A 13065-nucleotide genomic window follows, 5' to 3' on the forward strand; every position below is an offset into this window, starting at 1 on the left:
CACCTACCTGTATCCCTCTCCAGCTATCTCAACCACTGCTGTTGCAGTGTGATGTCTTCCAGTAAATGCAGGACAGTATCTCTAATTGCTGTTCCAGTGTCTTCATGTATATCACACTCTCTTACTGACAGACACAAAATCCAAACTGATCATACAAGAACTACAAGAAGAAGAAATGAAAGTAAGGGAGAAAGTCAATCGATGGGTGGGTGATTCAAACTAATGCAGGTAGGTCTGGAAGGATTTCTGCTCTGCTTCATGTGGATGACATAGGCACTGCCCAGTACATGCTTATCATACATGAACACATGAAGCTGCATTATACTGAATCAGCTCCTACACTAGAATAGGCCGTGTAAAAAGCAAAGCTCATGGTCAATTGCTGCAAAACGTTATCTATTTTTACTATTATCAAAGTGCTCATAAAAAGTAGAAATTCATATTCATATACTTATATACTGTACAACAGTTGCAATTTACACAATGCAGACTGGAAGAAATATTTCATAAAAAAGCTAAAGCTTCAATTGTCCCAAGAAATTAATCAACTCAAAAGAGCACAGCTCAGCGTAGAAGTGTAGTCCAGTCTTGAATTCTATGGAAAAGCGCAACAGCAGACCGGTATCCACACTGTTTCCCAGCGAGCTTCTTCAGGCGCATATACAATATTGAGATGGTGATACAATCACAGGTTCATTTCAAGGTATGCATGCTGCTGGCGTTACCCTGAATGCTCAGGGATAATGCCAGCAGCGTGCATGACTTGAAATGAACATGTATCACCATCTCAATATGGTATATGCACCTGAAGAAGCTTGCTGGGAAACAGTGTGGATACCGGTCTGCTGTTGTGCTTTTATGCTGAATCAGACCATTGGTCCATTTAGGTCAGTCTTGTCTATTCAACCTGGTAGCTGATTTCAGGGGTCCCAGGTAAAGGTCTTTCACATTGTCCACTACCTGTGTTGTTTATATGTATATATATATCCACACACACACAAACGCACAATAATGAAGCAAGAAGTAAACACCATGTCTGTCTGCATTTTCCAAGCTGCCAGCTGGCTTGGCTTGGACAGGTGATTTAAAGAGAGAAATACCTTCTTCAAGCTGGCCAATGGGGCAGTGGGGGCTTTGAGAGCCCCACAGTGTGTGTGAAAGAGTCACATGTGGCTCCTGAGCTGCACTTTGGCCACCCCTGAGCTACATCTTCTCTAGATAGTCTGCCGTATTGGCTACTTCTCTACTCTCAGCACAAAGACAGGAAGTTTTTACTTTCTTCTAAGTAAAAGCCAATGTGACCTAAGGCAGGTAGACACTTTCAAAGCTCAATTAACCAATGGTCATTCTGCTGGTCGTCTCTCTCTAGGAAATGAAAACAAACACTTTGATATGCTGGCTAGCACATTTAGTAAAACGTTTTACAATGATCATATAAATCTTTTGTCACATTATAGAGAAGTATATCCCTATAGTATTACAAAGCAAACTCCATCCTCATGATGTTACCGTGAGCACCCGGATATAGACTTATTTCTTCAAGGACTTCCTCAGGAGTATCCCTACTTTCTTCAAAGTTATCAGCCTTTTGCTACAATTCAGTGTTTATTACATACATATAATCAAATCATAAGAAAAGCCGCTGTTTCTGCATTAAAAAAAATCATTTCAGTTATTGGGTACGTATGATTAGTATTAGAAAGGATCTATCCATTCTCGGTATCAGTTCAAAGAATAAGTACGGCTTTTATTACGATTTGATTATTGGTTTATTGTTTAGTTCCCATTTGAACATGGGAAACAAGCACGACCAGGAAGAAAATTTAAGATGTCATAAGAACATAAGAGAAGCCATGTTGGACCAGGCCAACAGCCCATCCAGCAACATTCTGTCACACAGTGACTAAAATCCAGATAACACATTGCTTCCTAATGTTTGGATATTACTGAATCCTCATACGCAGTCCTTTTGAACTATTTGGACTCTTTGTCAACTGTTTAAAGGTTGTGACTGTGAGGACAGGATCTGTGAGCGTTGCCACTTGTGTCTTGGCTGCATTGGGAAAGCATTCTTACCAGTTTAAGGACTGATTGTGTTTTTTCAAGGTGTAGAATTCCTTACTGATTGTATCTTCAAGCATAGTATAATGGCTTTGATTTTCCACCATGAATGCAGTGTATAGACAACAGAGCATCCCTAGAGGACTTTTGCATGCACTTTCCTGCCTCAACTGCCATTTTTGGGGCATTTTTCCATTGTCACACTGTTGGGGCACTTATTTCAATGTTTATTCTAAACGGCAATCTTGAAAACAAGACTTGGGTACCTCCTTTCTTCCTTCCTTCTTTCCTACCTTCCTTCCCAGAGACAGGAGTTGGGGATGGAAGAAAGGAAGAGAAATCAGAGGAGTTAGCACCTCCTCTGGCTTCCAGTTGGCACCACCTGTTCTCTTTCTCTCCCTGGTGGGATCAGTGCCTGGGAGAGGAACGGGGGGGGAAAGGTGCTGTTGCTTTCTCTTGCTGTCATCACCTTTCTGCCTGTCCAGCTCCCCCCCTCCCACAAACATCTAACACTTTCCCTCTCCCCTAACTGATCACCTGGCTTATTCTTTGCCCCCACCCCATCACTATTGGTGGCTGCCTTCATGTTAGCCAAGATCCAGTCGAGGACCATCTCTCCCATTTTTTAAATGTTTATCTACAAGCTTAGGGGTTCCACTGTGCTTGGAGAAGAATGACCTCTTTCCATAGCTGGCCCTATGGTGTGGGGTTTTTGATCAGCACAATGGGAAATTTAGATTTTTAATTAAAAAATAAATCCTGAATTCTTGATCCAGAGCTTCACAATTCTGTATCTGAATTCTGACACGGAATCTTGAGGCTGATGCACGTATCTTGTGCAGCAGGAATAATGGACACCTCAGGGAGACAGAGACAGAGATGAGAGACAGAAGAGAAGGATTCTACCATAGTTTGCTCAGTTTGGTGTAGTGGTTTGTGTGCAGACTCTTATCTGGGAGAACCAGGTTTGATTCCCACTCCTTCAAATGCAACTGCAGGCAGTAATCTTGGGTTTACTGCAGGCAGTAATCTTGGGTCAGTCATAATTCTGTCAGAAGCTGTTCTGGAAAGAACAATTTCTGTCAGAGCTCTCAGCCCCACCTACCTCACAGGGCATCTGTTGTGGGGAGGGAAGGGAAAAGGAGATTGTAAGCCGCTCTGAGACTCCTTTGGGCAGTGAAGACAGGGTATATAAATCCAATCTCCTCCTCTTCCTCCTCTTCTTCTTCTTGCCAGATAAGGAGGAGATTTATTAGCCATACTTAATTGCAGGCCTCTAACTTTCTTGCTATCTCCTCCCTTCAGCAGTATGGGTCCAGTGAATCACAGGAACACAACAGAAGTTTCTGAGTTCCTCCTCCGAGGTTTTCCATCCCAGCCGGAGGTCCAAAGACTCCTCTTCCCACTCTTCCTTTCCATCTATCTGCTCACCCTCCTGGGGAACGTCACAATCATCCTGTTGATCTGCTCTGACACGCAGCTCCACCAGACTCCCATGTACTTCCTGCTCAGCCACCTTGCCCTAGCTGACCTTGGTTTCACCTCCACCACCATTCCCAAGGCATTAGATAACTTGCTGTCTCAGAAGAAGACTATCTCTTACAGTGGTTGTCTGGCCCAAATGTATTTCTATATATATTTTGGCACCTCTGACAGCTTTCTGCTGGCTTCCATGGCCTACGACCGCTACATAGCTATCTGTTGGCCACTTCACTATTCCGCCATGATGAGCCACAAGCGTTGTCTTCAGCTGGCTGCGGCATCCTGGCTTATTCCCACAATTGACTCATTGCTTTATACACTTTTGATAGCCCATGTTGAGTTCTGTGACCCTGAAGAGATCCCTCAATTCTTCTGTGACATTTACCCTGTTCTGGGTGTCTCTTGCTCTGATTCGAGCATCATAGAAACACTTATGCTGACTGAGGGGGTGCTGGAAACCCTGGGGCCATTTGTGCTCATTATCGTTTCGTATGCACTCATCTTTTATACCATTGTGAAAATTCCATCTGCTGTTGGGAAGCGTAAGGCTTTTTCCACATGTGGGTCCCACATTTGCGTGGTGGTCTTGTTCTACGGCAGTGTAGGCTGGGTGTATTTAAAGCCAAATTCCATGAACTTAGACCACCAGGACATGGTGGCAGCTGTGATGTATATCCTAGTGACCCCCGTGTTGAATCCCTTCATTTACAGCCTCAGGAACAGAGAGATGAAGGCGGCCATGAAGAGAGTCATTAAGCAGCATTTTTGATGATGTGTTCAAGGACTAAACTATTGGGCTAAATGCAAAAAAACAAACAAACCCATTTTTCCTTGGAAGCACAGAAACTTTATTCTGTATTCTTGATCTTCCATATTTCCTGGTTAAGGGGAAAATGCTGTTCAAAAATTACAAACGCGATCTGACTCCAATGTCAGATTTCTTACTTAATGCAATTTTACTTACAATAATAGAAGCACATCTTACATGGCATGCTCATGTAGGTACATTTTGACTTATTGTAAACAGATGGACTTCATAAAGGTTATCCTGCTACAGCTCCAAGCCCAGGTAAGAGAGAATCGAGGTCCCGTATAAGACGACACAGAAGGCAAGCTACTGTTGAAGATGTTCTTGATGCATTGATCCTCAAACACTACTTAAAACGATCTATGTAGCACAATCTGAGATAGTAGTTCTTTTTCTTTGAGCAAACGTGTACTTGTGCAAGGCCTGGTATTTCTGTGGCAGTTAGCATTGTATTAGGCTGGCGGAGATTTTTCAAATTCCACCACTACCACACAGCTTACTGGTTAGCTTTGGACCACTCACAGATTTGCTCCCTCTAAGCTGTGGAGTCCTGTGAGCAAAAATTCTACTTCATGAGCAACTGGCATTAATGTTGTGAGCAAGTGATTTGGATCCTGCATAAATTAGTCTTCTCTGGGGCCATCCTTCCTGAGCTAAGACAAAGATGTGTGAGCCTATCATGATCTTAGGCCTACTGTGGCCTAGAGGGTAGGGAGGAGCCTACCTAGGAGTTGCTAGTGGACCGACGTTTCCCAGGATCCCTTCTGATTGGGTGGAAGCCGTTTTGGAGGGAAAATTAGCCCAGAGGGGTGGGACCTGGGAGGAAAGCATAAAACGGCTAAACTACAGACAGGGTTGTTCTCTCTGGAGAGTCTGCAGTCTGGAATGAAGGCTGTAGCTTGAGGTTCCTCGTCCAGGGGTGGTGAGTAGAGATGTGCAAAAAAATAATAATTCAGTTTTACACGGATTCAGAAGTATACGGGGGGAAATAATTCGGAATTCCCGTATACTCCTGAATACCGCATTCGGAATAGCCGCATATATGGTAGATGCGCGGCTATTACCGAATATACGGCCCTATTATACCCTATGGGCCATTAAAATCAATGGCAAATAGGGTATATTTGAAGCCGCATGGAGGGGAGGGGGTTTGAGGGAGAGCCCCCAAATTTGCAGGGGACCTGCAGGGGACTCTCCCCACCAACCCCCCCACGTCCCAAAAAGATTGGGCCAGGGGATCCCATTCCAGGGGCACCCAAAGAGGGTGCCCCTATTCCATCATTATACCCTATGGGCCATTGAAATCAATGGCAACATAGGGCATAATTAGAGGCTACTGGGGGGCAGGGGGGTTGAGGGAGAGCCCCCAAATTTGCAGGGGACCTGCAGGGGACTCTCCCCTCCAACCCCCCCAAGTCCCAAAAAGATTTGGCCAGGGGGTCCCTGTCTTTGGGCTCCCCAAGAGGCCCATTGCCAACAATGATGGGGAAAGCCCAATTAGCCACTTCCTCACTGTAATTGTTGTGGGAAAAGTGGCTCTGGGGAGCAGGGGTTTTTGAGGAGAGCCCCCCAAACTGCTGTGCAGCTTCAGGACAGTGTCCCACACAAAACCCACAAGGCCAAAAAAAAAAATTGGACCAGGGGGTCCAATTCGTGGGGCACCCAAAGCCAAACCTAACCACATCAGAGAATCTCTATAGGACCCAAATGCACTACATCCCTCTATCTACTCTATGAACCCTGCAGGCCTGGAAGCAATATAAACCCAGTTGCCAACATCACTGCCATACAAAACACAATCTGCTCTGCAGACCTGGCTGCAGCATACCCAGATGCCAGCTCTCCAGCCCTGCCCCAAACAACACGGGGAGAGCTGGCCAACCACAACAAGCCTGATGGTTCTGGGTATCTCACCCAGGTGCCAGCTTCCCTGCCACGGAACACACAATCTACAGATGCCAGCTCTCCAGCCCTGCCCCAAACAACACGGGGAGAGCTGGCCAACCACAACAAGCCTGCTGGTTCTGGGTCTCTCACCCAGGTGCCAGCTTCCCTGCCACAGAACACACAATCTACAGATGCCAGCTCTCCAGCCCTGCCCCAAACAACACGGAGAGAGCTGGCCAACCACAACAAACCTGCTGGTTCTGGATCTCTCACCCAGGTGCCAGCTTCCCTGCCACAGAACACACAATCTACAGATGCCAGCTCTCCAGCCCTGCCCCAAACAACACGGGGAGAGCTGGCCATCCAAAACAAGCCTGCTGGTTCTGGGTCTCTCACCCAGGTGCCAGCTTCCCTGCCACAGAACACACAATCTACAGATGCCAGCTCTCCAGCCCTGCCCCAAACAACACGGAGAGAGCTGGCCAACCACAACAAACCTGCTGGTTCTGGATCTCTCACCCAGGTGCCAGCTTCCCTGCCACAGAACACATAATCTACTTTATAAAAACAAGAAAGTGACCCAACCCACACACACCCTCGCCAACCCCCACACCAACCAGAGGTAATTAAAAAAAACCAAAACAAAACCAGCAGAATCACAAAAGGCCAAGTGTTAAAAAAGTGACCTTTTCACCAACAAGAAAGCTCAGGCCAAATAAGTCAAGAACACCCCCACCCCCAAACCAAGAAAAGGGACAACAGGACAAAAGGCCAAGCAACTCAAGTGTTAAAAAATGGCCTTTTCACCAATAAGAAAGCTCAGGCCAAATCAGTCAACAACACCCCCCCCCCCCTAAAACCAGAACCAGGAAAAGGGGGACAAAAGTGGCCTTTTAAACAATGGAAATTAGGCCAAACAGCACCCCCCCCCAAGAACCCGAAGAGAAGAGTAACAGCAGCAGCACAACACAGCAGCAACAAATCAAACACTGAATACTTTTAAAACAGTAAAAAAATTAACTTTTAACAATACAGGAACTTTGCCAACCCCTCCCCCCCCAAAAAAAACCCTTCACCCTAACCCCAAGAAATCCGAGCCACCCAAATCAGAAGTAAAAGGACACTGCACTTTTAAAAGTCCTCTCACTAAATTAAGATTTGGGCAAATTGGCAAACCCCCCCACCCCAGGCCCCCTCTCCAAGCAGAAACCCCTAACCCCTAACCTCAGATAAGCTACCCCACCACCACCACCACCCAAATCTGGATAAGTAAAGGGACTCTAAGTCTTAAAAAGTCCTTTTACCAACAATAAATAAAAACAAGAACCCCAATACTGTCTTACCTTGTCTTCTCTAGTCCAGGGAAGTCTGGTAAGGCTGAGTGAGAGAGCAGCAGGCAGCAGCTGAAGCCAAGGGCCAGCCAGCAGCAGCACAATCTCTCACACACAGCAGCAATGGAGGAGTCCAGCCAGGAAGGAAGACTCCTTAAAAAGCCCTGCAAAGCATGAATTTGCAATGCATTTTGCAAATGCATGCTTTGGATTGGCTGCTGGGCTCCTCTTCCCCCTCCCCCCGTTCCTGATCCCAGGGAGGCTATGGGAGAGGCGGGAAAAGGCAACTAAAGGCAGGAAAGTAGGCAAGCAGCTCCTTTGAGGCTGCAGAAGCTACTTTCCCGCCTTTTGAATTGACAGCTGTATACTTCCGAATAGCCATTCATAAGTATACGGCGAGCCGTATTCGGCTGCCGTATAATGGGCGCCTATGGGGATCGGCTGCAGCCTATTCCATATACAGCCGAATCAGTGGCGATTCGGCTGTAAATACGGTTCGGCCGAACCGAATGCACATCCCTAGTGGTGAGTCTTTGGCATTAGAGGAAGGGAACGTTTAGGTAGTTGTGTCAGGGCTTTTATTTCTTTTTACCAACTTTTACTGTTTTTCTTTCTATATTCACTGTTGCACTAAAAAGTCTTTACCAACCACTTTTTGTTTTGAGCATTTACAATAAACTTCTTGTTGTTAAACTGCCCAGGTCCTCATGTCTCTTTGGTCACGGTTAATAGGTACTTGCTTAGGGTTGCCAGGTTTGACTTTGGGAGTGGAGCCAGGAGAGTTTGAGAGTGGAGCCAGAATGAAGGGTGTGATAAGCACAATTGAACTCCAAAGGAAGTTCTGGCCATCCCATTTAAAGCTAGTGTGTGTCTTTTAAATGCCTTCACTTTTAAAAATGAAGGATGGGGCACCTTCTTTTGGGCTGATAGAATTTGAACTCTGGTCCAATCTTTTTGAAACTCGGGGAGTGTTTTAAGGGGAGGCACCAGATTCTATGCGAAACTTTTTCTGCCTCTACCTCAAAAAAATATCCCCCCGCCCCAGATACCCACAGATCAATTCTTCATTATACCCTATGGGAGTTGGTCTCCATAGGGTATAATGGATTGCCCAGATGACACTTTCCTCCCTCCTCCCTCTTTCTGATGTCCCTGAAGTGGGGAGAGGACCTCCAAACTGGGGGATCCCCTGCCCCCAACTGGGGATTGGCAGCCCTATTTAACTTGCTAACAAGGAAGACTGGATGGGTGAGAACTCTTGCGCTCTCCCAGACGGACCCTTACCAGAGTGGTGGCAGCCAGTAGAAGCCCCTTCCTGGCGCCCTGCAGTGTGACAGACAAAATTGTGCCCCACCTCACACTAACTGAGCTCACAGGGAACAGTGGTTAGGACAAGAGGGGAACTAGCATGCACTCACCACAGGGTTGCCATCTCAGGTTTGGGAAATTCTTGGAGATTTGGAGGGTGAAACCCGGGGAGAGTGGGGTTTGGGGACAGGAGGGACCTCAGCAGGGTATAATGCCACAGAGTCCACCCTCCAAAGCAGCCATTTTCTCCCCCGGGGAACAGATCTTTCTTATCTGGATATTAGTTATAATTCCAGGAGATCCCCAGGTACCACATGGAGGTTTGCAAACCTGACTGACAACCTGGAATGCCTTCTTGCTAACCCTCTGCTTCAGGCAGGCTTGTAGCCCCTTCTTGGCCCATATGAAGGTGTCTTTCTACCGTTTCTGGTGGCTTGAGCACACTGTGAGATGTGCTCAGCAGTGACCCTCCAGAATTCCTCATGGCCTACATGGGTGCTTCAGTTCTTGATGGAACACAGTACCAAAGGTGATGCTTTGCCATATCCACTGAATTCAGCAGCATGCTGAGTCCAGGATACATACCAAGTGCTAGCTCAACCCAGCCCCAATGCTGATCATGCTGCTGTGGAAGGGGAACATCTGTCAGTATAGTGCCTGGACTAGCATCTGGGAGACCCCGTTTTAATTCCCAGCTGTGCCACGGAAGTTTGCAGGACAACTTGGGGCCAGCCACGTTATTGTTACTTAACTTACCCCACAGTGTAAGTCATGTTGGGCCCCCATTTGGAGAGGAAAATGAGGTAAAATGAAGTAAATAAATTAGTGAGGAAGCAAAGCGTAAGGTGGGACCTTGTACCAACAGAGACCTTTAGAAAAAGGTAAGATGTGGAAGGGCTGATTGGAGCCCAAAGTACAACAGGGCAAACATTTACAGGGAAGTCCATTCAAGGGCACTCAGAAGGGTTGACTGGGGCCCAAGGCGCAGCATGACAAACATTCACTAGGAAGCCTATCCAAGGACATTCAGAAGGAAATCCACCCAATGCATTCAGAAGGAAGACCCTCCAAGGGCGTTCAGAGGGAGGCCCATCTAAAGGCATTCAGAAGGAAATCCCTCCAAGGGCATTCAGAGGGAGATGCATCTAAAGACATTCAGAAGGAAATCCCTCCAAGGGGATTCAGAGGGAGGTCCATCTAAAGGCATTCAGAAGGAAGTCCCTTGAAGTGGGGAGGTCCATTCAGAGAGAGGTTCATCTAAGGGGAAAGGTCTTACATGCTAGTCAGGGTAGCTACTCCACCATCCATCACTGCTCCACTTGAGCTATTCTATGCCACTATCACCCCATTCCTGGCCCCAGTGTCGGCTGTCCAGATGTCCAGCCACTTTGTGCCCCCTGCCCCCCATCAGCCCCCCAACACCAAAGAGGGCAACAAACAAACAAAAACAATCCTGAGTGTTAATGTTCTGACAGGAAGCAAGGGAGCAGGGAAGATATATTGTGCACCCAGTCTCTGACTCTTTCTTTGGGATCTCTTGCTGTTCTATTCTAAACGTCTGCGTGTGTTAAAGAACAATCATACCATAAATACCCTAATTTGTTTTGGCCTCTGGGGTCCTGTCTCAGAACTATTCCTCAAGGGATGGCTCAGGAGGAAACCTGGCTGAGCCATTCTCTGAGAATCACAGCGCTGAAGGGTGCCAAGCCATGAACAAAAGCTGATGCAGTCACCCGGTCACCATCTTTTCATGCAATAGCAAACTGTATGTCATATCTGCTCAGCAGAAAAAGGAGGAAACCCAGAGGAAACCTGGAGGAAAAAGCCAAATACATTCCCTCCTTCCTGATCTCTCCGTGGGATGGTCCCTTCGTTCTTTGACACCTACAGACTCGCAGACTGCATCTTTTTTGGTTAGACTTTACCAACTGGGTAAGTAGGAGCCCTGCAGGCACCAAAAAATTCCTATCACTGATAAGCCCACCGAAGCCTCCTTATTGCTTCCGTCAAGGACACCCAGCAGGTCACATTGAGTTGTTGTTTCTGGCTCCTGCTCCTAGAAACTCTGAACAACTTCCGAGACCCTCAGTTAAAGTCTTTTAAAAATTATTTTTGTATTTTTGTGTGTGTGTGTATCTGCTCCTGGAAGTCATGTTGACCTCTGGTGACTGACCCCTACTGCGAGCATGGAGGATATTCGGAGTGGTGCCTGAATAAGGCCTGCCCCTGTCTTCCTAACTTGGTATTCCAAGGAGGTCTCCCATCCAAATACTCAGCAGACTCAACCCTGCTTGGCTTCTGAAATCTGACAAGAGCAGGCTTGCCTGGACCACCCTGGTCAGGGCCTTAATTTATAGTCTTGAGAACCTTTTAAGTCTCACCCACACTCCCTTCTGAATCCCCACCCCCCTATTCAGGTGATGGAAAAGGAAGGACTTTTCTTCTTGTGTTCTCAGAGAAAAGAATGCTTTTCTGTCAGAATATTGCTCACTCTGCCATCTCATCTATAGACAACTTCTCACAGCATGAGACAGTGACTAGTGTGTCCACTGCCATTGAGCAGTGAACAAACTGGAGCTGCCTCACATCCTTTCTGATGGGTGTCATCAGAGGAGGAAGAGCCATGGGATGGGGTGGGGGATGAAGTCAGCACCCTGCAGGAACCATCTCAGGGAGTCTGAGTCCTGCACCTACCTGGTTCCCCCTCCAGCTGTCACAACCACCACTGTTGCAGTGTGATGTCTTCCAGTAAATGCAGGACAGTATCTCTAATTGCTACTCCAGTGTCTTCCTGTATATCACACTCTCTTACTGACAGCCACAAAATCCATACTGATCATACAAGAACTACAAGAAGAAGAAATGAAAATTAGGAAGAAAGTCAATCGATGGGTGGGTGATTCAAACTAATGTAGGTAGGTCTGGAAGGATTTCTGCTCTGCTTCATGTGGATGACATAGGCACTGCCCAGTACATGCTTATCATACATGAACACATGAAGCTGCTTTATACTGAATCAGCTCCTACACTAGAATAGGCCGTGTAAAAAGCAAAGGTCATGGTCAATTGCTGTAAAACGTTATCTATTTTTACTATTATCAAAGTGCTCATAAAAAGTAGAAATTCATATTCATATACTTATATACTGTACAACAGTTGCAATTTACACAATGGAGACTGGAAGAAATATTTCATAAAAAAGCTAAAGCTTCAATTGTCCCAAGAAATTAATCCACTCAAAAGAGCACAGCTCAGCGTAGAAGTGTAGTCCAGTCTTGAATTCTATGGAAAAGCGCAACAGCAGACGAGTATCCACACTGTTTCCCAGCGAGCTTCTTCAGGCGCATATACAATATTGAGATGGTGATACAATCACAGGTTCATTTCAAGGTATGCATGCTGCTGGCGTTACCCTGAATGCTCAGGGATAATGCCAGCAGCGTGCATGACTTGAAATGAACCTGTATCACCATCTCAATATATTATATGCACCTGAAGAAGCTTGCTGGGAAACAGTGTGGATACCCGGTTGCGTTTATGCTGAATCAGACCATTGGTCCATTTAGGTCAGTCTTGTCTATTCAACCTGGTAGCTGCTTTCAGGGGTCCCAGGTAAAGGTCTTTCACATTGTCCACTACCTGTGTTGTTTATATGTATATATATATCCACACACACACACACGCACAATAAATAAGCAAGGAGTCAACACCATGTCTGTCTGCATTTTCCAAGCTGCCAGCTGGCTTGGCTTGGACAGGTGATTTAAAGAGAGAAATACCTTCTTCAAGCTGGCCAATGAGGCAGTGGGGCTTTGAGAGCCAAACAATGTATGTGAAAGAGTCTCATGTGGCTCCTGAGCTGCAGTTTGGCAACTCCTGAGCTACATCTTCTCTAGATAGTCTGCCGTATTGGCTACTTCTCTACTCTCAGCACAAAGACAGGAAGTTTTCACTTTCTTCTAAGTAAAAGCCAATGTGACCTAAGGCAAGTAGACACTTTCAAAGCTCAATTAACCAATGGTCATTCTGCTGGTCGTCTCTCTCTAGGAGATGAAAACAAACACTTTGATATGCTGGCTAGCACATTTAGTAAAACGTTTTACAATAATCATATAAATCTTTTGTCACATTATAGAGGTATATCCCTATAGTATTTCAAAGCAAACTCCATCCTCATGATGTTACCGT

Source organism: Heteronotia binoei, chromosome 13 (genome assembly GCF_032191835.1).
Source record: "Heteronotia binoei isolate CCM8104 ecotype False Entrance Well chromosome 13, APGP_CSIRO_Hbin_v1, whole genome shotgun sequence".
In the NCBI taxonomy this organism is placed as follows: domain Eukaryota; kingdom Metazoa; phylum Chordata; class Lepidosauria; order Squamata; family Gekkonidae; genus Heteronotia; species Heteronotia binoei.